Here is a 27,055-nt window from a genome sequence, read left to right as displayed (position 1 = left end):
TGTTTAGTTTATGTTTGATTATCTTTTTTTCAATATAATTATCATTATATATGTGTATAAAGTAACTTTATAAATTCAAACAAACTGTCATGTTGTTGGAACATTTCATGTTCGCAATCCTGATTTTGATGTTAAAAAAACTTGTTATTGTGTTTCTAACATATTTACTCAAGTGTGAAGTTATTAACACAAGAAGAAAAATGAAATTGATTTTAGCCAAATTTAATTTCTGACAAGATTTGGTGTTTTGATGATATTTCTCAGCTAGATGATTCAAATAACAATCCGCTAACTTGACCAATTAGAAAACACAATTTGTAACAAGTCGTATTTCACATCAGTTGGGAAAAATCGAATGGTATCTAGGTCAAAGCGGTTGCTGAATGACCGAACTAATTGCACAAAAATATCAATCAATTGGGTATGAGCAATTGCGGTATTGTGGCCATATATCTCAGCTCGCTTATTGGAATGAAGCGATTTAGTATGCGTTGGAAAGGTAAGACGATCATCTACAAATCATCTTCAGAAGTAAAAGTCTGAATCGAAGCTTAAGATGCTGATAAATGGCAATGAAACTACTGATTCTGCATAACACACCAGTTGAGCTTCGGTTGAGATGTTGACCAGATTGAACTGCTGACCAGTTTGAACCACTGACCAACAGCTGATCAATTCAACCGCGGACCAGTTTCAACTGCTGACAAGTTCAACCACAGATTATTTTCAACCGCTGAACGACCAGTTTAAGCTCGGAAAAATGTCCAGCAAGACGAATTTGATCGTTGCAATTTCAAAAATAGTATAGAAACTTTTCAAATTGTCATATTCTTGTGTTTGACATATATATCACTGTTAGGTCCTATAAATACAACATTTTGAAGATCAAACAATATCTTTTTAAGGGGATTCAAAGCATGGACAACTAGCATGAAGAAATATACTATTTGAGAGCACAAGTCATTGTACGAGGATATATTTGATATGTATACTGTAAATGATAAATTTCTTACACACAATTACTCACACATATACAAGAGAGTTGAACTTCAAAGAATAGTTGAGTTGGTCTTCACACAAAGATATTAAAGATTGTGTTTATAGTCTTGGCATAAGAGACATTAAACAATATGCATATTATAAGGTTGCGGCCTACAATCGAGAGTGTGTTAGGAGTTTCAATTAGGCAAGAGATAAGTCCAAAGTTGAAATAGATTTGTATAAGGTGTTGTATAAATCAAAGTCTTCTAGTCGATCTTTCCCAAGGAGAAGAAGAGGTGACATAGGAGTTGTTAATCTTCGAACATCCATAAACAAATTCGTGTCTATTTATTTATTGCATTTACTTATCTTTTTCATTGCTTTTAAAGATGCATTGTTGAATCATTTTATGTGTTCTTCAAATACCAAAATATTGCATACCAAATGTTTGATAAAATGCTTCATCCAAAATATTTTTACTCATTCAACTTGCATATATTTTAAATGCTTTTCAAAAATATTTAATCGGTTTCAACGAAGGATTATTTTGAGTATCTTCCGCTTGGCTTAAAAACCAAACTCGATTTAATTCATCGGTGTTTAATATTTCAAGAACCGAGCTATTGTAGCTCAATGATGATCCCTCTAACCGATCCTATCACATGTTATTATTCTTATAATTAAGTACTATTTGATAATATATAATTATGGAGATTCTCAAATAAAATAGAAGTTATGGGATGAATTAAATCAACTAATCATTCATTTTATTTTATTTATTATTAGAATTAGTGGAGAAAACTAATGAAAAAATTTGATTTGATTTTTCACATAATTCTTTCTCATTTAGCAGCTTTACAAAAATATCTTTTTAGTATAATATTATTTAATGTATGTAGATGATTTTATAGATACTTGTAATTTAAATTAAGTTATTTTCTTGATTAATAATATTTAAATGCACAATTACATTTTGAGTTATAAATATTATATTTATTCATGAAATTGGAAATTAGTAATTTTACAAATAAATTTTAAAAATTTGATTAATTTTTTTTTCAATTCAATTCATTTATTTAATTTAAAAGTAACGATGGTGATTTTACTTTTTTTTTTTGTTTTTCATTTGCCAATATATTTAATTTAGAATTTATTTAGATGACTCTCAATTCAAAGCATTCAAATACTTTATCTAGATCCTTCATATGTAAAAGTTTTTGAAATATTTTTTTAATTTAATTACATTATAATTATTTTTAATATTTCATTGAATTTATTTAAATGATAGTGAAACTGACCCATAAATAACATAATTAATTTATTTATAATTTAAAAGAAAGTCTAAGAAAATTATTAAAATGAGAAAATAATTAATGCTAATATTAAGTAAATTTAATAGTGGTTTTCTAATAACTCAAACATTTAAAATAATGAACATGACTTACTTTACTATATAGAAACTAAAATATAAAAATTACTCAATCTTATTTTTCTCATGTCCGTTTACAATTGGAAAAATTTTCCATCATCTACAATTTTATAGGCATATAGAATAAAATAAAATATTTTCAAAAAAAAAAGAACGAGAATGCAATATATTATGTTTCATGATATACACAAAAAAGTATATATAAAAGGTTAATTTTGTCAATGCACAATTAAAAAACAATTATATTTATCTACACTTTTATAGATACCAGCATAAAGTACGTGCAATGCACATTTACACCAATTAGATATAATATAAATTAAAAAATACATCTACAGTTAAAATTCAATCTACAAAACTTACGTTATTAAATGATAATAAGCATAACACATAGAGAACAATATGGATTGAAAAATTGAACTGAATTGACAAAATACATTTTAAATTTTTTTTATTAAATATAAATTTTCTTTTGGTTCAATTCATTTATTTAATTTAAATGTGAGGCCCAATAAGTATAGGCCCTGCCCATTTCCATTTACTTACTTAAACCCATTTGATAGAAGAAGCAACAGATCGCTCAAATCCAGAAAGAAAGCTTCTTCACCCCTGCAACCCGACGCTTTTCCTCATGTTTCTGCAGCTCTCGTGTAGAGTCTCCAGCGGTCGGAGAAGTAGCGCAACAGTTATCAATCTTCTTTCTCCACTTTATTAGACTTTTTCCTGCCTTGAATCGGATGTTATTGAGCTCGATCGGCTTGTTTTGTAGCAACAATGCGTGTAAGCTTTGATCCGGTTTAGGTAAGGTTTTGACTTCGATTCTTGGTTGTTCTTGGAGGATTAGTTTGATAAGCTAAGTATTAAGTTTTTCCCCTATTTTTCCAGCTTGTTTTCTGACCGTGAACAGTATTTTTGATGATTTTTCCGGTGAGCTACCTTTGCGAGATCACCGTTGTGCATTTTAGCCTTGACTCTTGAGGTACTAAGCTTTAATTCCATATTTTTGATGGGTTTTATAGGCTCTCAAGAATTTGAATTTTAACCTAGCCGATTTAATAATTGTTTAATCGGTTAGAATACAGTATATTGATGTATATATCGAATTTATATTGTAGGTTATATCGTTGAGCGAGTTCATTAGAAAATCCTTAAGAAATTACTGTGGTATTGTAATTTATAGTTGAGGTACGCTCAAACCTATATCATTATGACGCGTATATTGGCGTATAAGAATATTCAATAAATATTGTTTGCTATTATGTATCTTGAATGTTTATTAGGATGCATTCATGCATAAATTGTATTGGCATAACATATTGAGCCTTGACTCTTTTTACAGATATTTATATTGATTTTGTTGAGATTTATTGAGTCATCAGTGGGACGAGTGGGTTAAGATTAGCCTCATTCTCCGATGACATCTAGGGACGAGCGACTTAGCTATTCGCATTCCCGATGCTATGTGCATGGACGAGCGACGATTTGATGTTGCATTCCTGGCACTGATGGCCACTGTTACTGTTGATGATGCTATTCGTTTGGACTCCGTTATTTCATTGGTACCATTCATGAATCGCATATCATTGCATTTACTTGGTACTATTACCTGTCTTTTATATATGTCGTAATTTTACTGATTTGTCGTACTAGGGTCCGACCTCTGTTTTTTTTAGGTTGTGGTTGGTTTTGATGACATAGCAGGTCATTCCAGGGGATTTGACGCGTCTGGTGGAGCGTCAACGAGTGGTACCCTGTAGGCAGTTGGTTTGTGTCAGAGTTCCCAGATATCTATATATTATACTGGTTTGATACATTTTTCAGGGAGATGCCCTGTGTAGCAGTATGGTGATGTTTTATGCTGTTTTGGATTTTATTTGTGGTATGTTGTGTCTAGTCCTGGCCAGTGCGGCTGTAAGATATTTATTTGGTTGATTGTAAATTTGATGTTATTTTCAAGCGTATATTGATGTTGTTGTGTTTTGAAAATTTTGGGATGTCCTACTTACGGGGAGGTCATGCAGAAATTTCTGTAGGCCCAAATGAACATTTTAAACTCGTTTTCGCTGTTTACACCAACTAATCCTTGTTTTTTCGTAATTAAATATTAATTAAGAGCACGGACCCTCACAATTTGGTATCAGAGCGTAATTGGGATACGCTCGAATTAGAGTTTAGGACACTCGAGTTTAGACACAAATAAAATGATTGTGCATGTGTTTGATTATTTGGTCTTATTTGTTTTATGTTTTGCATTAATTGAATTAGGATAACTAGAGCGTATAGTTGGTTAAGTTTTGAAATTGCCTATTAGTTTAAATGTTTATGCTCTTATTCTACACCGATTATTTTGTTTCTGCCTGTGGATTAAATCATTGTTTCTTGTAGATGGCACCTGGACGTAAGGGCAGAAAAGGAAAGGAAGTTGTTCAGGAATCTGAAGCTCTTAATGTGAAAGCACTTAACGAGACTGAATGGGGAAGACGAGGTCGTCGTCTTCGTGGTGAAGCATGAAATGTTAACGTTGAGCATGAAGTGGATCAGTTGACTAGAGGAATGGTTGAAATGGAACTAGTGATATCTCGATTTCAGAACAAGTGTCATCCTCGATTCTTTGGAAATGAAGATGGTGAGAAAGCTGTAGCATGGTTAAAAAGTATGTAACGCTTGTTTAATATGTTGGAGTATACTCCCGATTTGCAGCTTAAGTTGGCTATTTGTCAATTAAAAGATCGAGCTCAGTTATGGTGGGAAACTACTGAGGAAGCTCTAAAAGAATCAGGTGAAAGAGTTACTAGGGATGTATTTTTCGCTCAGTTTGCTCGAGAATATTCACCGCCTTCGTATTATTCGGCCAAGGAAGCTAAATTCAATAGATTGACTCAAGATAACATGACTGTAGTAGAGTATGCCTCTCAATTTTTAGCCTTTCTTGTCTATGTTCCTCATGTTGCTAGCAGTGATCGGAACAAGCTATCGCATTTTATGCAATGATTGAATTCGAACCATTTGCACTTTAGTAGTAGCTGGAACACCTGTTAATTATGCCGATGCTGTAGAGAAAGTCAATAATGTGAAGGCAAGTCTACTTTTGGAAGAACCACGACCAGTTCAACCATGTTTTCCTCAGAGTTTTGGGGGAAATGTGCCGATGCCAGTGGTTGCACCACTATACGATCCTTTATTGCAGTATCAGCCTTCACAGTCTTATCAACAACCAAAGCAGCAAAATTTTAAGGCAAAAGACATTTCAAGAAACAGACTCTTAGTAGTTCTTCGAGTTCCGACAGTCAGTGTGGAGGTTCCGTTGGGTCACCAGGTGGAGTATTTTGTGATCGTTGTGGTGGTAAGGATTTTAGTACTCAGTGTACGGGAGTTCATGGATCTTGTAATATCTTTGGGCAAATTGGACATTATGCTAGAGTATGTCAAAATGCAGTAAGACAACAATTTCGGCAACCTCAGTTTGGTCAGGGTTTTAGAGGACAAGAAACTAGACCTTTTGTCCCGACTCAGTCTTTTTAGCAGTCTAGCTATCCTCAGCCTAGAGGTTCTGTTCAGCAATGTTTTCCAGGGCCACAACAGGCTAGAGTTCATGCTTTAACTTAGGATCAAGTTCAAGAGGCACCAAGCGAAGTTATTGCATGTATCTGCCTTATTTTTAATTATCATGTGCGTATATTTTGTATTTGTTGATGAGCATGAGATTGTTACTACTCCGTTGATAGATACTTTGTTAGTCTCTTTTGGAAGAACCACGATCAGTTCAACCATGATTTCCTCAGAGTTTCGGGGGCAATGTGCCGATGTCAATGGGTGCACCACTATACCGTCCTTTACTGTCGTATCAGCCTTTTAAATCTTATCAACAACCAAAGCAGCAAAAATTTAAGGCCAAAGGAAAAAAATTCAAGAAATAGACTCATAGTAGTTCTTCTAGTTCCGGAAGTCAGTGTGGAGGTTCCGTTGGGTCACCAGGTGAAGTATTTTGTGATCGTTGTGGTGGTAAGTATTTCAATACTCAGTGTACGGGAGTTCATGGATCTTGTAATATCTGTGGCAAGTTGGAAATTATGCTAGAGTATGTCCAAATGCAGTAAGACAACAATTTCAGCAACCTCAGTTTGGTCAGGGTTTTAGAGGACAAGCAACTAGACCTTTGTCCTGACTCAGTCTTTTCAGCAGTCTTTTCAGCAACGTTTTCCAAGGCCACAAAAGGCTAGAGTTCATGCTTTAACTCAGGATCAAGCTCAAGAGGCACCAGGCCGAGTTATTGTAGGTATCTACCTTATTTTTAATTATCCCGCGCGTATACTCATAGACAAATGAGCATCTCATTCATTTATATCTGTTGTATTTGTTGATGAGCATGAGATTGCTACTACTCCATTGATAGATACTTTGTCAATCTCTACACCTGTCGGTGTATGTTTGATGTCTCTTGAAATAATTGTGAATTGTGTGATTAGATTCAATGATAATATCATGATAACTAATCTAATCAATCTAGATATGTCTGACTTTGATTGTATTTTGGGAATGGATACTCTGTCAAATTATCGAGCAACCGTTTATTGTTTCCATGGAGTTGTAATTTTCATACCGTATTATGGCAGTAAATGGAATTTTTACGGTAGTGATTCACAATCATGTATTCCATTTGTGTCAGCAATGGAAATGTTTAGAATCTTGTCAAAAAGAAATGAAGGATTTATGATCTATGCAGTTGATGCAACACAGGGAAAAAGATTTGAAGTTTCAGATATTCATGTTGTCAAGGAATTCTCTGATGTATTTTTCGATGAGATTTCTGGATTTTCACCCTAGAGGGAAATCGATTTTAGCATTGAGTTAGTTTCATGGACAAATCCTATTTTTAGAGCACCATACCGTTTGGCTCAAGCACAATTGAACTCAAAGAGAAATTACATGACTTACTAGAAAAATGCTATATTAGACCAAATATGTCACCTTGGGGAGCTCTAGTATTGTTTTAAAGAAGAAAGACAGAACGATGAGAATGTGCATTGATTACAGACAGTTGAACAAAGCTACTGTGAAGAATAAGTATTGTTGGAACTTTTCAAGTTCGTAATCTTAATTTTGGTGATAACAAAACTTGTTAATTATGTTATTAATGATCTACCTTAGTGTGCAACATCTAGGATCACTTACGATATGTTTATATCGCAAAACTAAAGACCCAAATGATCACACAAAATGAACCAGTCTAACTGACTACGTCACTTGAGCAGTCCAGCTGATTGTCCAGTTGATAAGTAATTCAGCAGGAAAACCTCAGAAGCCTGGCCAGCCGGAAGAGTGTTCAACTGATGAAGAAACCCAACTGATCAGTCCAACTGAACAAGTGTGAAATCAGTTCCACTGACGAGTCAACTGATTTTACCAGCCCAACTGAAAGATCAGTTCAACTGACCAGTTCGAGACAAACTCTCTCAAGTGGAATCCAGCTCAATAATGGACATTGCATCAGTGCATTAAAGACAAAAAGTTTCAGAAGGGCAATCGAAAAGTCGAGACACAAAGTCCAAGAAACGAATACAAGATGCAACGGATACAATAAATGAATCTTACTGTACGATAAGTTTTCCCGCCTATATAAAGAGAAGATAAGTGAAGGCTCAAACAACAGACAACACAAGAGAGAAAAGAAAAGGCACGCTTCAAAATCATATCATCTTAAAGAGAGAAGCATTCAGCCCAGTCGAGGGAACTCTTTACAGATATATCAGCTTAGATTAGAAGCGTATTTCTCTCAGTGTGTGAGAACATCCTTGTTCAGTTCTCACACACAAACACTCTCATCCACTCAAATACAGTCTTGCACAAAGACGTTAAACTTGTGTATGTAGTCTTTGACACATAGACGTTAAAGAAGTGTTGGCTGGAAGGTGCTGCCTTCAGTCGTAGCTAGGAGTTCAGTTTAGGCAGTAGTGTAAGTCCTAGCTGAGTGGGTTTGTACAAGTAGTTGTATAAATCAAATTCTTCTAGTGGATCCTATCCGTGGAGATAGAAGGGATGACGTAGGAGCAGTTGAAGTCTCCGAACATTCATAAACATATATTGTATATTTAACTGATTAACTATTGTTTTCAAACTATTTTGATCAGTTGGAGTATTCGCCAGTTCAGTTGTCACCGTAACTGAACTGAAGAATGCAAAAACTAATCTGTCTTATTTCAGTTAGTCAGTTTACATAAGTTAAAATGTTTTCTAAATATATCAGTACTTTTCACGAAGGATTACTTCGAGTTTCTTCCGCTTGGTTTTAAAACCAAATTCGATTTAATTCATCGGTGTTAATATTCTTAGAACACGAGCTATTGCAGCTCATTGGAAAATATTTTGTTTGAAGCATCACAAAGATGCTGAGCAAACGATCCTTTAATTGGTATCAGAGCAGGTTGTTCTAAGAAAAAAATTTGAAGAAAAGTGTGTTTTAGAATATCACTTTAAAATAGTGTTAAAAGTTATTTAAAAAATATCTCATACGATTTTCAAAATTATTTGAAAATATTTATATGTCGCTCTTTGGTAAAGAGTTGAGAGGATTTGCTCTGCGACTAATATTGCAGCCACTTCTTTAGACTCTTTACTAGGGATTTTTAATTAGCCTGCAGGGAACTGAGAATCATCTGCAAAGATGCACAGCTAAATTGCTCCTTGAACAAGTCTTCAGTTGCAAGCCTACCAGGCCAGCTGTTCTTCAGACGAAACTCATCCATGCTGGGACGTTGGATGATTAAAATCACCAGCTGCATTCCAGTTGAGCTTAGTCAGAGTCTGCTCGATCGGTTAGTCTGCTAAAAAGTCAAGTTCAGGCAGTTTAACTCGTTTCTATAGCAAGATAAACTCACAACTGATGCAGCAGTTCAAGCAATCAAGCAACCAGTTTATGGTATATCCAGTTCTGTCACACAAACCAACTGATATCTGATGTTGATTAAAATATGCTACCATTGTAGTAATTTTTCTTGTTCAACTGTGCTCAGATGTAAATACAAGGAAATTTCTTTAAATAAACATCATATTTGTTCAGCTGTGTTTTACTGTAACTGAATGGATATTTCCAAATCTCTTGTCTACATTGCTTGAACGATTATAATATCTGAATGAATGACTATATAAATATCTTTCAGATACGGGCTTTTATTCAGTTTCTGAGGGGGAGTTTCTTGTCCTTCTCTCAATCTCTCAATCTAAAAATATTATCAATCAGTTTTAAAACTCAGTTGTTACGAAAAACTCTTTCCTATTAATCAACTGAAAAGTAGTTTCTTAATTCTGTCAATCTCTTTTAAAAGGTTTTAACTCAGTTTTGGAGATGGAGTTTTTGTTTATTTTAATTTCATTAAATTCAGTTATAAAGGGGGAGCCTTTAATAACATTTGAACTTGCTAATCCTTAAACTGAATATATTGCGCTTAACTGCTTAGGTTTTGTAATCATAAAAAAGAGGAGATTGTTAGAATTTTTCAAGTTCGCAATCTTAATTTTGATGATAACCAAACCCTGTTAATTATGTTACTAATGATCTACCTTAGTGTGCAGCATCTAGGATCGTTTACGAGATGTTTACATCGCAAAACTAAAGACCTAACTGATCTCACAAAATTAATCAGTCTAACTGACTACGTCACTTGAGCAGTCCAGCTGATTGTCCAGTTGATAGGTAATTCAGCAGGAAAACCTCAGAAGCCTGGCCAGCCGAAGGAGTGTTCAGCTGATGAAGAAACCCAACTGATCAGTCCAACTGAATAAGTGTGAAATCTGTTCAACTGACGAGTCAACTGATTTCACCAGCCCAACTGAAAGATCAGTTCAACTGACCAGTTCGAAGCATCAGTTAGAATCCTTCAGTTATGGATGAAGACAAACTCTCTCAAGTGGAATCCTGCTTTACGTGAAGGTACAAAGCTATTATCCAGTCAAAGGACAATAATGGACGTCGCATCGGTGCATTAAAGACAAAATGTTTTCAGAAGGGCAGTTGAAAAGTCGAGACACAAAGTCCAAGAAACGAATTCAAGATGCAACAAATACAATAAATGAATCTCACTGTACGATCAGTTTTCCCGCCTATATAAAGGGAAGATCAGTGAAGAGTCAAACAACAGACAACACAAGAGAGAAAAAAAAGGGCACGCTTCAAAATCATATCAGCTTAAAGAGAGAAGCATTCAGCCCAGTCGAGGGAACTCTTTACAGATATATCAGCTTAGATTAAAAGCGTATTTCCCTCCGTGTGTGAGAATATCCTTGTTCAGTTCTCACACACAAACACTCTCATCCACTCAAATACAGTTTTGCACAAAGACGTTAAACTTGTGTATGTAGTCTTTGACACATAGACGTTAAAGAAGTGTTGGCTGGAAGGTGCTGCCTTCAGTCGTAGCTAGGAGTTCAGTTTAGGCAGTAGTGTAAGTCCTAGCTGAGTGGGTTTGTACAAGTAGTTGTATAAATCAAAGTCTTCTAGTGGATCCTATCTTTGGAGATAGAAGGGGTGACGTAGGAGCAGTTGAAGTCTTCGAACATCCATAAACATATCTTGTGTATTTAACTGATTAACTATTGTTTTCAAACTGTTTTGATCAGTTGGAGTATTCGTCAGTTCAGTTGTCACTGTAACTGAACTGAAGAATGCAAAAACTAATCTGTTTTATTTCAGTTAGTCAGCTTACATAAGTTAAAATGTTTTCTAAATATATTAGTACTCTTCACGAAGGATTACTTCGAGTTTCTTCTGCTTGGTTTTAAAACCAAACTCGATTTAATTCATCTGTGTTAATATTTTTAGAACACGAGCTATTGCAGCTCATTGGAGAATATTTTGTTTGAAGCATCCCAAAGATGCTGAGCAAACGATCCTTCAAGTATCCTCTGCCGTGTTTCGATGACTTGTTTGATCATTTGCAGGGTACATCAGTGTATTTAAAGATCGATCTTCGTTCTGGATACCATCAACTTAGAGTTTGAGAGGAAGATGTTCCGATGACAGCATTTCGAACACGTTAGGAACATTATGAATTTCTAGATATGCCTTTTGGATTGATTAATGCTACATCGATTTTTATGGATTTGATGAATCGTGTTTTTCGAGAATTTATTGACATATTTGTTATTGTCTTCATAGATGACATTCTGATTTATTCAAAAACAAAGAAGGAGCATAAAAAAACATTTAAATTTAGTCATCCAAACACTCAGAGCAGCGCAATTGTATGCAAAATTTTCTAAATGTGAATTCTGGTTTGACAGAGTAGTATTTCTGGGTCATGTTATATCAGCTCAAGGAGTATCAGTGGATCCTAGTAAAGTGGAAGCTGTTATCAATTGGCCAACACCGACGAATATTTCCGATATTCACAGCTTCTTGGGATTGAAAGGATATTATATGCTTTTTGTTGAAGGATTATATTATAGGAAGGCCTATGACCCAATTAGTGCAAAAAGATCGATGTTTTTTGTGGACTAATGAATGTGAGTCAAGTTTTGAGACTTTGAAGGAAAATTTGAAAACAGCTCCTGTGCTGGCTTTGCTGTGAAGACCCAAAATTTTGCATTACAAAGAGACAAAGAAGTACCAAGTTGATTTTAGTTTTGCATTGAAGATGAATTATGTCATGGAGGAGAATAAAACTACATGATACCTTTGGCATGGAGGAGAAAGACCTAAAGTCACATTGGTGACATTTAAGTCCATAAACCATGCAACCTTTGGCATGGAGAGAGAAGACCTAAAGACAAATTGGTGATTACATGCCATAAGTAATGCAACCTTTGTCATATAGGGGGAATACTTAAAGTCATATTGGTTCCTATAAATAGTGGCAAAGGAATGAGTTAAATCACACCAAAAACAACATCAAAGATTTTATCCAAAAGTTGCAATTTTCGAGTACCAAATATTCTGCCCAATTTCAGAAAGTTTTGCTCATTGTTTTGCACGTCCAAATCCAATCTCCACCATTCAGAATATACCTACACGTGTTTGGAGCAACATATCCAAAATTCAGACCGATCCAACGGTTCAATTAGGCACAAAATTTTTTTCAAGGTGACTGATTTTTCAGTGTCAAATTCCAACTTGTTCATTCCAAGAATTTTGGAACAATCTTTCAGGTGAGTGAGTTTATATGTTTTAAAGATTATGTATGTTTTAAAATTCGATCGTCTATTACATGATGTGAATAAGTTTGGATTACGAAGATCACTAAGTTGCTTCAAATCGTTTCGTTCCGTCTGTTTGTTCGTTTATGCTTCTCCGTTTCGTTCTATGTTGGTGTCATTCTGTTCGAACCAATTTGTCTCTGAATGATAAGTTATTTGTTTGAATCTGATAATGGTGCATCGGGAAAGCCTGTGAGGGAAAAGGCTCCAGAGGGAGCCCGAATGTGGGAAAAGGCTCCAGAGGAAAACCATTTACAGGAGATGGCCCCAAAGAGAGCCCAAGATCAAGGATAGCCAATGATCATTATAATCTGTTTGTCTGATAAGTTCTGATTAGTTCTGTTCTGATTCGAATTTCTGATTTTTTTCTAAGTCTGATTTATGTTCATCCAACTCTGAAGCTCTGATTTGTTCAACGTTTGACTTCTGTTCATTCCACTCTGATATATTATGTTATGTAAAAATAAGAAAGTTTTAAAAATATTATGTGTGAAATGTTTTCTGGAATTCGATCGGCCCCACTTTCTTAGTGTTTCCCAAAGCACTCACCCCCCTTACGTCTCTCTCCAGATGAGAATGAAGAACATGTAGAACAAAAGGAGCAGGAGCACTTCTGGGGCTGGTAAAGAATTAAAAGGAAGGAATTCAAGTGTTCCTTAGTCTTTCTTCGTAAATGTTTGTAATTTTCGCTTCCACGACCTCTGTATTTTTCCTTTCATGTAAAGACAATGAAATTTTATGAAATAGACTGGTATTTGACTATTTTTTATGAGGTTTATTGTTATTTGATTAACAATATCGGATGTCACCGAAGCCTCGGTTTCGGGGCGTGACATTTTCCATCAGGCTCACGTGGATATGTTGTTTGTTCAGATGCATATCTAATGGAATTGGTTGTGTTCTAATGCAAAATGGGTGAGTGATTGCATATATTTCTTGACAGTTGAATCCGCATGAGACCCGATATCTAGTTCATGACTTAGAGTCGGCTGCCATTCTGTTTGCATTGAAGTTATGGCATTATTATCTGTACGGTGAGCAGTTTGTGAATTATTCGGATCACAAGAGTCTTAAATATCTTTTCACACAGCCTGACTTGAACATGAGACATCGTCGATGGATGGAGTTGCTTAAAGATTTTGATTGTGAGATTCAGTATCAACCAGGTCGAATGAATCTTGTTGCAGATGCCCTCAGTAGGAAAGTTCAGAATGCGATGCTGACATATTTGGCTATCTCTAAAGTTCACGAGCACTTGGGAACTTCAAGATGGACTTATCAGATTAGTGGAGACTATGGATTTTGTGACTCATCTACCTCGTTCTAATCATGGTTGTGATGCGATTTGGGTGATTGTTGATAGATTGTATAAATCAGCTCATTTTATTCCATATGATCGTATTTGTACTTATATGAAAATGGCAAAACTGTACATTGATCATATAGTAAGATTACATGGTGTGCCAGTAACCAAAGTATCCGATCATGATCCAAGGTTTGCTTCGAAGTTTTGGGGAAGTTTGTGAAAGAGGATCGGTTTTAGGTGTTCAAATGCGCAACGGAAGTTCAAAAATCATTTCAAGGCATGAAAACCGAAATTTTATGAAAAATTTGAACACCTCATGTACTAGCATGTAACATTCACAAAACACAAATGATGACATTCATAGAGTGTTATGAAATTTACCTATCAATCACAATGGATTGATGATGGCTCCAACTAGGGTGTAAACACCTTAGCTTGTAGAAGAGCTCTTGATGGGATGACCTTCTACGAGCTCTCCTTGCTTCAAATTAGGCCCACCACTTGCAAGCTAGAATCTTTCTTATTTTACACTAAAAAAATAAGAAGATTTTTCAAGGAGAAGTATTTTCTATCCTCAACAATTGAAGAAGAAAAATGGAGAGAAAAATGAGAAGAGAATCCTTCAAGAATTTCGGCCAAGTCTAGTTAAAATGGGAGAGGATGAGTTGTCTTGGTGTGTGAAAAAGTAGAGACCAACTTTTGCATGCCATGCAATTTTTTTAATAAAAAGTATTCCCCAACTCTTCACCTCCCAAGCATGCATTCTTATTTGGGCTTGTAACAATTACAAGGCTCTTGGACTTTAATTTAATTGTCTCAAACATATTTGAGCTCAATTAAACTTTACTTGATTTTACTCAAGCCCACTAGTTAAATAATTATTTCCAATTGGGCTCTACAAGGCCCAATGTTATTTAATTAATTCAACACTTGAATTAATTTAATTATTTGGACTCTACTAGGCCCACTAGTGTTTAATTAATTCAACACTTGAATTAATTTAATTTAGTCCATAATAATGTTTATGAAAATCACAATTTTCAAATACATTATTTATTTGGCCAACTTTTAATTTAGGAACACATTCATAAATTAAAAGTTATATTTCTTTCATAGAAGTCATACTTCTATTTTTCTTACGCTTATAAACTCATTTATAAGCCGTTCAACACATTGAACTATTTTAACTTCTCACTGAGATCTAGAAAGCTAGTACTTGTGTGGCCCTCAATGGTTCATTGTTACAACTAGCCGTGGGTTCACATCTCCATGTGATTCGAACTAAACATGTCCTTATACGAGCATACTCCAACTGCTCCATTCGTACTTATCAACTCCTTGATAACAAGAATGTCATAACTCAAGTCTGATAGTACCCAACCAATCATGTTAAACGCCTAGCAGCATCGCTTATATGATTCCCTATGTATCAAATTATAGTGCCTGCAAGAACCATTCAATTATGGTTAGCGTACAGTACGGTTCCTTCAACTCATATAACCCGACCGATTCGACAACCATTGGTATATCGAGAGTTGTCAGTGAATCGATACTATGTGTCATGTCGTAGTTGCATCGATGGTGTAATCTATGAAACCCCTTTCATAATTACCACCATAATCTGATTAGAGATTTCATACTACACATACATGAGAACACATAGGATATCCATACCCGAAGGTAAGCGGTGAATCCCCGACTACAATGCATCGACTCCTATATGTTTTGACAGAACACTCAACCTTGCCATCTGATGACCCCATGAGAGTCGGTAAACAAGTCAAAGTGTAATTCTAGCACATAGAGTCTCAATGTTGTCCCGGGTCATAAGGACTAATGGTGTACAACCATAAACTAGGACGTTTCCACTCGATAAGTGAGAACCACTTGAAAGTCCTTTATGGAGGGTTGTTCAGTGCACTCTACAAGGAGCACCTATCTTCATGCTCGGACATAACAATGTCCCCTACCAATGAAACATGGTACTCACATCGCAGATACTAGTCTCGAACTTGAGCGGCCTATATCCTTCTTAGCGGCGGCTGAATCGACTCGGAACTGTTTAGAATATACAATATTCCAAATATGAGTTTCATGATCCTCATCATATGAGCATCTCATATTTTTTCTACTATTTGTATATTCAAGGACTTAATCTATGCAACTAGCATGGGTATACAGATAAAGAAGTGCCAAAATAATAAATTCAAATATTATTAAAATAAAGACTGTTCATACATAGAGTTTAAACATGAACCCTCGGCCAACACTTGGCTCGACGGGCACCTACTCTAACAATTTCTCACTTGCACTAGAGCCAACTACCCATATGCTTCAAACCCATCGATTCGCGATGCTTCTCGAATAATGGTCCAGGTAAAGGTTTAGTTAGCGGATCAGCAACATTATCTTCGGAGCCGACTTTGTCAATCATGACGTCTCCTCTTTCCACGATATCTCGGAGGATGTGGTACTTTCTCAATACGTGTTTGGACTTCTGATGAGACCTTGGCTCCTTTGCTTGAGCAATGGCTCTCGTGTTGTCACAAAACACTGGGACAGGAGCAACTCCATTAGGAATGACGCCCAACTCTTGGACGAAATTCCTTATCCAAACAGCTTCCTTTGCTGCAGCTGATGCAGCAATATATTCTGCCTCAGTGGTGGAATCCGTTGTACTATCTTGCTTGGAACTCTTCCAAGAGACAGCAGCACCATTGAGCATGAATATGAATCCAGAGGTTGACTTCGAGTCATCGATATCGCTTTGGAAGCTAGAGTCGGTATAGCCTTCCAATTTCAGTACCCCACCCCCATAAACCAAGAACAACTTATTGGTCCTTCTCAAATACTTGAGGATGTCTTTCACAGCTTTCCAATGTGGAAGACCGGGGTTCGATTGATATCTACTCACTACACTTAGTGCGAAAGCCACGTCAGGACGTGTATATATCATCCCATACATGATGCTACCAATCGCAGATGCATACGGAATGCGTGTCATCGCCTCTATCTCTGCATCAGTCTTGGGAGACATAGACTTGGATAGGGACACGCCATGACACATTGGTAGATGTCCTCTCTTGGACTCATCCATCGAGAACCTCTTCACGATGATATCAATGTATGTGGACTGGGTGAGACCAAGCAATCTTCTTGATCTATCTCTATAGATCTGTATTCCCAATACAAAAGATGCTTTACCCAAGTCCTGCATCGAGAACTTACTCGTTAACCATATCTTAGTTGATTTCAACATTCCTACATCATTCCCAATGAGTAGAATGTCATCAACATACAGCACCAGGAATGTCACAGCACTCCCACTGACCTTCTTATACACACAGGGTTCCTCAGGATTCTTAGTAAAATCAAACTCTTTGATTGTACTATCGAATCTAAGGTTCCAACTCCTAGATGCCTGCTTTAGACCATAAATAGATCTCTGAAGTTTGCATACCATATGCTCACTTCCGACAGATGTAAACCCTTCGGGTTGAGACATGTAAATCTCTTCCTTAATATCCCCATTAAGAAAGGCTGTCTTGACATCCATCTGCCATATCTCATAGTCATACCTTGCAGCTATGGCTAGCAATATCCTTATGGACTTGAACATTGCAACTGGAGAAAAGGTTTCCTCAAAGTCAACTCCTTGTCTTTGAGTATATCCTTTTGCCACCAATCGCGTCTTGAAGGTCTATACCTTCCCATCCGCCCCAAGTTTCCTCTTGTAAATCCATTTACACCCTATGGGAAAAATTCCCTCAGGTGGATCCACGAGATTCCACACTTGGTTCGAATGCATGGAATTCATCTCAGATTCCATTGCTTCAAGCCACTTGGATGAATCGTCATCAGATAATGCTTCCTTGAAGGTCCTTGGATCACATCCATGGTTAGGCTCATCATGGCCCTCTTCAAGAAGCAGACCATACCTCATAGGTGGTCTCGAGACTCTCTCGGATCTTCTAGGAGCTTGTATCTCCTCTCTTGGCTCTTCGAGTGTGGGTTCTATAATTGTGGGTGTCTCTCGAACCTCTTCGAGTTCTATCATCTCCCCTTTTCTATCCAATAGAAATTACTTTTCCAAAAAAGTTGCATTCCTAGAAACAAACACCTTTGTTTCTTGGGGATGATAGAAGTAGTATCCAACCGAATTCTTTGGATATCCCACAAAGTAACATAAAATGGATCGACTATCCAATTTATCTCCCACTACCTGCTTCACATAAGCAAGGCACCCCCATATTCTAAGATAAGAATATTTGGGAGGCTTACCCATCCATATCTCATATGGTGTCTTATCAACTACCTTTGAATGGACATTGTTCAACAACAGTGTCGTTGTCTCAAGCGCATATCCACAAAAGGATGGCGGCAACTCCGTGAATCCCATCATAGACCGAACCATGTCCATCAAAGTCCGGTTACGACGCTCCGAAACACCATTCAACTGTGGTGTAGCGGGCGGAGTCCACTGTGAGAAAATCCCATTCTCCCTAAGATACTCTTGGAACTCGGCACTCAAGTACTCACCACCTCGATCCGATCGAAGTGTCTTGATGCTTCGTCCCAACTGTTTCTCTACTTCACTTCTGAATTCTTTGAACCTTTCAAAGGCTTCAGACTTGTATTTCATCAAATACACATACCCATACCTCGAAAAGTCATCGGTAAAGGTGATGAAGTAGGCATGTCTATGCTTAGTGGTGATGCTAAGCGGACCGCACACATCGGTATGGATCAAATCCAATAATCTTTTGGCTCGCTCCACATGGCTCTTAAAGGGAATTTTGGTCATCTTTTCTTTTAGACAGGATTCACAAGTCGTGAGAGCATAAATATCAGACATATCAAACATGCCTACTCCTACTAGCTTGTTCATCCTTCTTAGGGAAATATGTCCTAATCGAGCATGCCATAACTGTGCCGAATTTAGAGTATCTTGTTTGCGTCTATTTGTTGTTGTTATAGCTTGGACATTGTTTAGTGGAATATCTTTCAATTTTAAGGTGTAGAGATCGTTTTCAAGTTCTCCGGTACCAATTAAACGTTCGTTCTTGTAAATGTTGCAAACACCTTTGCTAAATAAACAAGAAAATCCATCTTTATCAAGCATAGAAATGGAAATAATGTTTTTCACCAAGTCTGGTACAAACAAAACATCTCTCAAAAAAAACTTAAAATCATTGTTCAAATGCAAATAAACATCTCCTACGGCCTTGACAGCAACCCTTGCTCCATTGCCCATCCTCAAGAAGGTCTCACCTTCTCTGAGCCTCCTACTTCTTCCCATCACCTGCAAATCATTACAGAGATGTGAGCCACAGCCGGTATCCAATACCCAAGAAGTAGAGTTAATTGAAATGTTTACTTCAATATAGAACATACCGTTTCCAGAACTCTTCTTGGCAAGATATTCCCTGCAGTTACGCCTCCAATGTCCAGGCTTCTTGCAATGATGACAGATGTCAACAGTCTTGTCAGCCTTCACTGGTGTGGCTGCCACAACGGGACCCGGAGTCTGCCTCTTCAAGGGCACGTTCTTCTTGGGACGTTGGAAAGAACGCTTCTTTCCCTTCCCAGGTGGACCGGTCTTCGTACCAGATGAAGAGCCCACAAAAAGAACCGGCTTCTCTTTCTTGATGGTGGACTCAAAGGTCACAAGCATGTTCACCAACTCCTCAAGGGTCGGCTCCATCTTGTTCATGTTGAAGTTCACCACAAAAGGATCAAATGAGCTAGGAAATGACAACAGCAACACGTCGGTGGTCAGCTCCGAAGGCAACATCAAATCCATGCCAACGAGCTTGTCCACGAGCCCAATCATCTTCAGGCCATGCTCATGGACCGAGGCCCCATCTCGCATGTGCAAAGTGATCAGCTCCTTGACTGTAGCATGCCTAAGAGGCCGAGTCTACTCACCAAAGAGCTCCTTGAGCTGCAAATGAATGTCAGCAGTACTCTTTGCATCCTCAAAACGCCTTTGCACCTCATCATTCATAGAAGCCTGCATGTAACACCCGGCCTTCAAGTCATGGTCACACCATTCCTTGTAAATCTGTAACTCCTCAGGAGTGCAGTTAGTCGGAGCCTCAACAGGGAGCGACTCAGTCAGTGTGTATGCAATCTTTTCCGAGTTCAAGACGATTTTCAGGTTTCTTAGCCAAGTGAGGTAATTAGGTCCGGTTAATACGTGTTTTTCGAGAATAACAGACAGCGGATTGCGAATCGAAGACATTGTCAAATTTGTACTGAAAAGTAAAACAGATAAATGTTAATGACTATTTTAAAATATTTAGTAAGATATAAAGTATGGACTTTTACTTTATAAATTTTTCGCTCCCACTGTTTTGACATTTTCACTACCCTCTAGTGAAAACGGGAAACTCCTTTCCTCAGTAGGTACGCAAGGTCCAACTAGCGAATTATGATCCCGAATAATATCAGCCAATCACAATCCCTAAAAGGTAGTTTCCAATTGCATCACCATGCAACCCTTTATGTAAACTTTTGTCTCACGTTTGATTAGGACCCAATAATATGACGTCGTTCATCTTCACGTGTCAAGCCTTATCCATCGATGTTGAACCTTAATGGACGGTCGCCATGAGTTCCCCCAATAATATGAGCCGAAATCATGGGAGTTCCACGTAGTTCACATCACCATTCAATGGATGTCACTGCTTGCCGGCACCCAGGGCCCCCCCAATAATATGAGCCGAGCTCCGAGCACGGGTAGCGTTCATCATGCACCCATTGTCGATGGAAGACATGGAAATTATAAACAAATTTATAATTCCCCTTTTCGGGCTTGATATTAATTTTGAATCTTATTCAAAATGAGGGTTTTTAATTTTGAAAGGTCTCATCATTAATTTTATTTAAAAGTTTGTCATGTTTGATCGTATGTCTGCCGGATTCATGCAACTTTGTTATTATCATAATAATAACGCACATACTCATTATTTATAACATATCATGCATATATTATAAACAGTAAACAAAACAAGGATGATCAATCGCCCCAAAACTAATGGCCCGTGTGAGCTAAACACGGGCCTAGGTCCAATCCTAGGGAAATGCATGGGATGCAAATGCAACTATTACATTAGCTTCCAATATTTACATGTCTTCGATCTTCATAATCATCAAGGCCACCATCTTCCAATCTTTATCATCCACTACACTAATATTTACAAATAAATATCCATGGCAAATAGGGATACATCTCATGGGGTGGGAATGGGCCATAAACCAAGCCCACTTTATAAATTGATAATTATTACAATCACTCAACACAAAATATCCTAGCATACACCTAGCAAATTGGGCTTGGGCTTTTGATCATCCTTCATGTATAATATCACATATCATACACCATCAATTAATTATCACAATAATTACTTGATCCAATCACTAACCGCCACGATTATAAACTAAATTAACAAAGTATACAAACACCTTTGTCTACATTCTAATTAATTTATTTATAACCGAATTTCTTGCAAATCACAATTTACTATAAATAATTAAAGTCCAACTTCAATTATTTATTTCATGAGAAAATATTTGCAACTTTTGTAAATTTAAACTTAAGAACCCAAAAAATCATTTTTCACCAAAAACATTTTGGCCCATTTAAATTTCACAAATATGTTAGACATCCAATGACCCAACAACTCAAGGCCCATGACACTTTGATATTTCAAAACACCTTTTGAAAACCCTAGTCGTCATCGCCGTCGCCGGAGCTCCGTCGCCGGATTCCGGCCAACATGCAAAAAAATTTTTTTTAATTTTTTTTATTTTAAATAGAGGGCTTCGGGTAGCCCGAGGGGCTGCCCTTGCTGCCCGAAATGGTCAGCCCCTCGGGCAGCCCGAGCTACTGTTGCTGCCCAAAAATGCCCTATGTGTTGGCCTTGATTTTGTTGCAAAATTACATCTCATGCGGATTAGAAATCGACCTCAATATAATATATCATGTATATGCTACAAAAACTAGTAACCTTAGCTCTGATACCACTTGAAAGAGGATCGGTTTTAGGTGTTCAAATGCGCAATGGAAGTTCAAAAATCTTTTCAAGGCATGAAAACCAAAATTTTATGAAAAATTTGAACACCTCATGTACTAGCATGTAGTATATACAAAACACAAACTATGACATTCATAGGGTGTTATGAAATTTACCTATCAATCACAATGGATTGATGATGGCTCCAACTAGGGTGTAAACACCTTAGCTCTTGATGGGATGACCTTCTACAAGCTCTCCTTGCTTCAAATTAGGCCCACCACTTGCAAGCTAGAACCTTTCTTATTTTGCACTAGAAAAATAAGAAGATTTTTCAAGGAGAAGTATTTTCTATCCTCAACAATTGAAGAAGAAAAATGGAGAGAAAAATGAGAAGAGAATCTTTCAAGAATTTCGGCCAAGTCTAGTTAGAATGGGAGAGGATGAGTTGTCTTGGTGTGTGAAAAAGTAGAGACCAACTTTTGCATGCCATGCAATTTTTTTAATAAAAAGTATTCCCAACTCATCACCTCCAAAGCATGTATTCTTATTTGGGCTTGTAACAATTACAAGGCTCATGGACTTTAATTTAATTGTCTCAAACATATTTGAGCCCAATTAAACTTTACTTGATTTTACTCAAGCCCACTAGTTAAATAATTATTTCCAATTGGGCTCTACAAGGCCCAATGTTATTTAATTAATTCAACACTTGAATTAATTTAATTATTTGGATTCTACTAGGCCCACTAGTGTTTAATTAATTCAACACTTGAATTAATTTAATTTAGTCAATAATAATGTTTATGAAAATCACAATTTTCAAATACATTATTTATTTGGCCAACTTTTAATTTAGGAACACATTCATAAATTAAAAGTTATATTTCTCTCATAGAAGTCATACTTCTATTTTCCTTACGCTTATAAACTCATTTATAAGCCGTTCAACACATTGAACTATTTTAACTTCTCAATGGGATCTAGAAAGCTAGTATTTGTGTGGCCCTCAATGGTTCATTGATACAACTAGCCGTGGGTTCACATCTCCATGTGATTCGAACTAAACATGTCCTTATACGAGCATACCCCAACTGCTCCATTCATACTTATCAACTCCTTGATAACAAGAATGTCAGAACTCAAGTCTGATAGTACCCAACCAATCATGTTAAACGCCTAGCAGCATCGCTTATATGATTCCCTAGGTATCAAATTATAGTGCCTGCAAGAACCATTCAATTATGGTTAGCGTACAGTACGGTCCCTTCAACTCATATAACCCGACCGATTCGACAACCATTGGTATATCGAGAGTTGTCAGTGAATCGATACTATGTGTCATGTCGTAGTTGCATCGATGGTGTAATCTATGAAACCCCTTTCATAATTACTACCATAATCTGATTAGAGATTTCATACTACACATACATGAGAACACATAGGATATCCATACCCGAAGGTAAGCGGTGAATCCCCGACTACAATGCATCGACTCCTATATGTTTTGACAGAACACTCAACCTTGCCACCTGATGACCCCATGAGAGTCGGTAAACAAGTCAAAGTGTAATTCTAGCACATAGAGTCTCAATGTTGTCCCGGGTCATAAGGACTAATGGTGTACAACCATAAACTAGGACGTTTCCACTCGATAAGTGAGAACCACTTGGAAAGTCCTTTATGGAGGGTTGTTCAGTGCACTCTACAAGGAGCACCTATCTTCATGCTCGGACATAACAATGTCCCCTACCAATGAAACATGGTACTCACATCGCAGATACTAGTCTCGAACTTGAGCGGCCTATATCCTTCTTGGCGGTGGCTGAATCGACTAGGAACTGTTTAGAATATACAATATTCCAAATATGAGTTTCATGATCCTCATCATATGAGCTTCTCATATTTTTTCTACTATTTGTATATTCAAGGACTTTATCTATGCAACTAGCATGGGTATACAGATAAAGAAGTGCCAAAATAATAAATTCAAATATTATTAAAATAAAGACTGTACATACATAGAGTTTAAACATGAACCATCGGCCAACACTTGGCTCGACGGGCACCTACTCTAACAGTTTGTAATTAGCTTTGGGTCGGCTATGAGCACCGCTTATCACCCACAAACAGATGGTCAGTCAGAAAGAACCATTAAAACGCTTGAAGACGGGTTATGGGCAGTAGTGATGGATTTCAAAGGTGGTTGGCAGGAATCATTGTTTTTGGTTGAAGTCTCTTACAATAATAGTTTTCAGGAAACAATCGGTATGGCCCCATTTGAAGATTTGTATGGAAGAAAGTGCAGATCACCGATATATTGGTAAGATGTAGGAGAAATACAGATGTCAAAACCAGAATTTATTCAAGAAATTAAAGATAAATTCGAATTGATCGGGAAAAGGGTGAAAGCAGCCCAGGATCGTCAAGCCAGTTATGCTAATAAAAGATGTAGAAGTTTAGAGTTCCAAGTGGTCAATTATGTTTTCTTGAAAGTATCACCATTCCGAGGTACTATGAGATTGGACATAAAGGGAAGTTAGCTCCACGTTATATTGGTCTGTATGTGATTGTTGAGAGGATTGGCACATTGGCTAATCGTTTAGACTTGCCGCCGAGTTTGTCTTTGATACAAAATGTGTTTCATGTATCTATGTTGCGGAAGTATGAGCCAGATCCGACACATATCTTGAATGTCGAGGATGTGGCGTTAGATAGTTTTCTTAGCTATGTTGAACATCCAGTGCAAATTTTGGACTGCAAGGAAAAGCAACTCGGGAGCAAGACAATTCCACTGGTTTTGGTACAGTGGAGTAGACATGGAAGAGAAGAATCTACGTGGGAATTTGTAAAGATGCGACAAGAATGGCCTCATTTTTTGAAAATGTAATTACGCGATGTATTCTGAATTTCCTATGTATTATCAGTCTTAATGTTTTGGATATCAATGTTGTATTTGTTAGATTTCGAGGACAAAATCTTTTATTAGTGGGGGAGAATGTGAGGCTGAATAAGTATAGACCCAGCTCATTTTCATTTACTTACTTAAACCCATTTGATAGAAGAAGCAACAAATCGCTCAAATCCAGAAAGAAAGCTTTTTGACCCCTGCAACCCGACGCTTTTCCTCATGTTTCTGCAGCTCTCGTGTAGCGTCGCCAGAGGTCGGAGAAGTAGCGCAGCAGATAGCAATATTTTTCCTCCAGTTTATTAGACTTTTTCCTGCCTTAAGTCAGAAATTATTGAGCTTGATCGGCTTGTTTTGTAGCAACAGTGCGTTTAAGCTTTGATCCGGTTTAGGTAAGGTTTTGGCTTCGATTCTTTGTTGTTCTTGGTGGATTAGTTTGATAAGTGAAGTATTAATTTTTTCCCCTCTTTTTCCAGCTTGTTTTCTGACCGTGAAGAGTATTTCCGGTGACTTTTCCAGTGAGCTACCTCCGCGAGATCACCTTTGTGCATTTTAGCCTTGACTCTTGAGGTACTAAGCTTGAATTCCAGATTTTTGACGGGTTTTATAGGCTGCCGAGAATTTGAATTTTAATATAGCCGATATAATTTGTTTTAGCCGTTTAGAATACAGTATATTGAAGTATATATTGAATTTATATTGTAGGTTATATAGTTGAGCGAGTTCATCAGAAAGTCCTTAAGAAATTATTGTGGTATTGTAAGTTATAGTTGAAGTACGCTCAAACCTATATCATTATGACGCGTATATTGACGTGTAAGAATATTCAGTAAATGTTGTTTTCTATTATGTGCCTTGAATGTGCATTCATGCATAAATTTTATTGACATAAAATATTGAGCCTTGACTCCTTTGACGAAAATTTATGTTGATTCTGTTGAGATATATTGAATCATCAGAGGGACGGGTGGGTTAGGTTTAGTCACATTCCTCGATGACAGCTAGGGACGAGCGACTTAGCTACTCGCATTCCCGATGCTACGTGCATGGACGAGCGGTGATTTGATGTTGTATTCCTGGCACGGGTGACCACTGTTACTGTTGATGATGCTATTCGTTTGGACTCCGATTGATATCCTTTATTCCATTGTTACCATTCATGTATCACATATCATTGCATTTACTTGGTATTATTACATGTCTTTTATATACGTTGTAATTTTACTGATTTGTCGTACTGGAGTCCGACCCTTGTTTTCTTTTTATGTTGTGGTTGTTTTTGATGCCATAGCAGGTCATTCCGAGGGATTTGACGCGTCTGATGGAGCGTCAGTGAGTGGTACCCAGTAGTCAGTTGGTTTGTGTCAGAGTTCCCAAATATCTATATATTATACTGGTTTGATACATTTGCCAGGGAGATGTCCTGTGTAGCTGTATGGTGATGTTTTTATGATGTTTTGGATTTTATTTGTGGTATGTTGTGTCTAGTTCTGGCCAGTGCGACTGTAGGATATTTGTTTGGTTGATTGTGAACTTGATGTTATTTTTGAGCGTATATTGATGTTGTTGTGTTTTGAAATTTTTGGGTTGTCCTACTTACGGGGAGGTTATGCCGAAATTTATGTAGTCCCAAATGAATATTTTAAATTTATTTTTGCTGTTTACACCAATTAATCCTTGTTGTTTGATAATTAAATATTAATTAAGAGTACGGGTCCTCACATTAAAATTATTAATGGTGATTTTACATTTTTTTTTTCATTTGCCCATATATTTAATTGAGAATTTATTTATATGACTCTCTATTCAAAGTATTCAGGCTTAAACATACAAGGACATGAACATGACTTACTTTGCTACATATAAATAAAAATATAATTCAACTTTATTTTTCTTATGTAAATATAAATATAAAATGTTTTTCAAAAAAAGGATGAAGTAGGATAAATATAATTCAACGTTATACAAAATGTTTTTCAAAAAAGAATGAAACAGAATGTAATATATTGTGTTTCATGATGTACACATAAAAAATATATATAGAAGGTTAATATTGTCGTTTCATAATTGAAAAACAATGCTCTTTACCCATGAACATGACTTACTTTGCTACATACAAATAAAAATATAAATATAATTCAACCTTATTTTTCTCATGTAAATATAAATATAAAATATTTTTCAAAAAAAGAATGAAGTAGAATAAATATAATTCAACCTTATAT

At 36.7% G+C, this 27,055-nt stretch overlaps 1 long non-coding RNA gene across 2 annotated transcripts; it reads left to right on the top strand.

Annotated features, from left to right (window-relative positions):
- Nucleotides 1-3,301: 3,301 nt before the first annotated feature.
- On the top strand, nt 3,302-26,455 carry LOC142525257 (uncharacterized). Of its 2 annotated transcripts, none has more exons than XR_012815047.1 (3): nt 3,302-3,389; nt 25,536-25,605; nt 25,832-26,455. It is a non-coding gene; the product is annotated as an uncharacterized LOC142525257 (long non-coding RNA). The 2 variants fall into 2 exon arrangements; XR_012815048.1 differs by lacking the exon at nt 3,302-3,389 and adding an exon at nt 25,305-25,400.
- The last annotated feature ends 600 nt before the right edge of the window (nt 26,456-27,055 follow it).

This window comes from Primulina tabacum, chromosome 14 (assembly GCF_025594145.1).
Source record: "Primulina tabacum isolate GXHZ01 chromosome 14, ASM2559414v2, whole genome shotgun sequence".
In the NCBI taxonomy this organism is placed as follows: Eukaryota; Viridiplantae; Streptophyta; class Magnoliopsida; order Lamiales; family Gesneriaceae; genus Primulina; species Primulina tabacum.
The sequence above is the reverse complement of the archived record's forward strand: the minus strand, read 5'-3'. Positions and strand labels throughout refer to the sequence as shown.